We start from the raw sequence: 2,649 nt of genomic DNA, 5'->3' as shown, positions 1-2,649 counted from the left end.
CGAAGTAAAAAGCCCGATGCGACCGTTCGAGCTTTTAAAGGTTTTTTACACTGCAACTGGCCAATGGAAGGACATCACCATATCTGTGTAGCAGAGCGCACCCATATCTGTAAAGTAGAACCCACCGTAAAGCGCCTGGCCTAAACCATTCTAATAAATAAAATGTAAAAATTGAACCAGGGCTGCTCATTGGCCAGTTGCAGTGTAAAAAACCTTTAAAAGCTCGTACGGTCGCATCGGGCTTTTTACTTCGCCAGAATGCCACCCCGAGTGCCGATAGAGGAGAGAAGGCTGATCGTCCGGCTTCACCAAGAAAGTGTCCCTCAGCGTGAAATCTGCCGCCGCACCGGTAGGAGCCGAACATCGGTGAGCCGCATTCTTACAGCGTATAGAGATGAAGATGGGAGAATTTGTGATGCTCAGCGCAGTGGGCGGCCGAGGGTGACCACGTTGGCAGAGGATGAATGGATTGTTGCTGCCGCTGTTGTCGACCCATTTCTCAACTCCAGGGAGATCCGCGATGCTCTGGATCTCAGTTGCTGCTGCGACACAATCAGGAGCAGATTGCGAGAGGCGGGTCTCGTGAACTGCATTGCCGCTCAGAAACCGCACCTGTCAACGAAGCAGCGGGAGGAGCGACTGAACTTCGCCCGAGCTTTCGAGCAGTGGTCGGCAGAGGAGTGGCGGGAGGTGATTTTCACGGACGAGTCTACCTTCTGCACACGCTGGGACCAACAGCAGCGTGTGTGGCGTCCGTTGAACAGCAGGTATGAACTGGCACCCTTGCGGCTCACAGGAATCGCGGGTTAAGTTAGATTAACCTGTCAATAACCTATATGGAAAGTTTGCAACGCGTCGTAGTCTGGAGAATGCAACCTCATTTTCCCCTTACCACCTGACTTGACATGGGTACAGCATTGACTACCATTTAAGTGTTTCATTCGCGCGTATTCCATATCAGTGTGGGTAAAATGTTAAATTTTGTGCAATTTAAGCCTCCATCTTTATTTCATTTCCGCAACGGAATGAGGACGCTCCACGCTTTTGGACCCGACAGATGTTAATGCTTGCTCTCCCATACTCTCAGGTATAACCCCGCCTACACCCACAGCGTGCTCAGCAGCGGCCGCTGCTCGGTCAGTGTCTGGGGTGCCATCAGTCGGGACGGCCTGGGCCCACTCGTGCGGATCGAGGGCTCCTTCACCGGGGCGAGGTACTGTGAAGTCCTCACCGAGCACCTGATCCCGTACGTACTGGACGGGCCGTTCCAGGATGGCTGCTACCTGCTCCAGCATGATAGGAGCCCCGTGCACAAAGCACGCAGTGTGAGCGCACTCCTGGAGCGCTGTGGCGTGCCTCAGCTGCCATGGCCCCCTAACGGGGCTGATCTCAACCCCATCGAAAACATATGGGGACTGCTGAAGAAGACGCTTGCCTCACGACGCCTTTGCGGTGGCACAGCGGAGCAGCTGTGGCTCGCCGTGAAGGAAGAGTGGGAAGCGCTGCGCGGGCGTCCCGAGATAGTGGCGGCGCTGTACGACTCCATGCCCAGGCGAGTCGGCCAAGTCGTCTCTGTAGCCGGCAACTTTTCGCCCCACTGAGGACCGCTGAATGCCAGTACTGTCAGATTTCATGAATAAAGTTTCAGGAATATCTGATGTTTTGCGATTCGTCTTCGAAATCACTCATCCTGGCGGTACGCCTGTAAAGAAAATTCGTCACCGAAAGAATATCCTACTAGCTAATTAAATCGGTCTTGACCCGCCGCGGTGGCTCAGTGGCTAAGGCGTTGCGCTGCTGAGCACAAGGTCGCGGGTTCGATTCCCGGCCGCGGCGGCCGCTTTTCTGATGGAGGCGAAAAGCAAAAACGCCCGTGTGTACGAGATTTCGGCGCACGTTAAAGATCCCCAGGTGGTCAAAATTAATCCGGAGCCCTCCACTACGGCGCGCCTCATCGCCTGCGTTGCGTCGGCGCGTTAAACCCTACAATCAATCAATTAAATCGGTCTTCAGAGGTCTCCCTGTAAGTAGTATTAAACCGACGTCCGGACATGATGCCGAAAAGGCAATTTCGACACTATAACATCGCTCCGGCGTGGAAAAACGAACGTCACGGTAGCCTTCGGTACGGTGCATTGTGCCGTCTTATCCAAAATCCAGCGGCGGTGGACGCATCCTACAGGCACTGATAGGCAGCATGAGGCGAACATAAACCGCGTACAAAAAGCAGAGCGGGTTTTCGTTCCTTCCTAGCGCCGCGGTTTGTGGCTCTGCGGCCGTGCGCTGCAGCGCGACTGCGCCATGTGCTGGATTAAAGGCGAACGCTGCACTAGAAGTTTATCAAGCGTGGCAAGCACCCGCACGAGGGCGAGGGGAAGTTTGGCGTCAAGCGTGCCACTCTCGTCGTAAGCGAGCACAGCGAGATAACAGCGCCGCGGTGCGCCGCAGCAGCCGCTCCGGCTGCGTGAGCGGTGGTCCGGTTACTTTTCCGGCCGACTGTACATGCGACGCTTCGCTGACTTCACTGCACTGGAGCTGTAAGCTGCGTATGCCAGTGCGACTGGTACACTAGTAGAAAAACTACGACGAATTAAAGGCCGTAGAAGAGTCAGCGAAATTAATATAGGTAATAAGGAATTAAAAAAAAGG

The 2,649-nt window shown here is 54.5% G+C and overlaps 1 long non-coding RNA gene across 1 annotated transcript; it reads left to right on the top strand.

Moving 5' to 3' along the window:
- Positions 1–275: 275 nt before the first annotated feature.
- LOC144167905 (uncharacterized) lies at positions 276–1,244 on the top strand. The gene is made up of 3 exons (XR_013322146.1): positions 276–366; positions 510–767; positions 1,088–1,244. It is a non-coding gene; the product is annotated as an uncharacterized LOC144167905 (long non-coding RNA).
- Positions 1,245–2,649: the final 1,405 nt, after the last annotated feature.

Source organism: Haemaphysalis longicornis, unplaced genomic scaffold (genome assembly GCF_048455015.1).
Source record: "Haemaphysalis longicornis isolate Haplotype H1 unplaced genomic scaffold, Haemaphysalis longicornis Haplotype H1 scaffold_1, whole genome shotgun sequence".
Taxonomy (NCBI): Eukaryota; Metazoa; Arthropoda; class Arachnida; order Ixodida; family Ixodidae; genus Haemaphysalis; species Haemaphysalis longicornis.
Note: the sequence above shows the minus strand (reverse complement) of the source record. Positions and strands in the feature narration are given on the sequence as shown.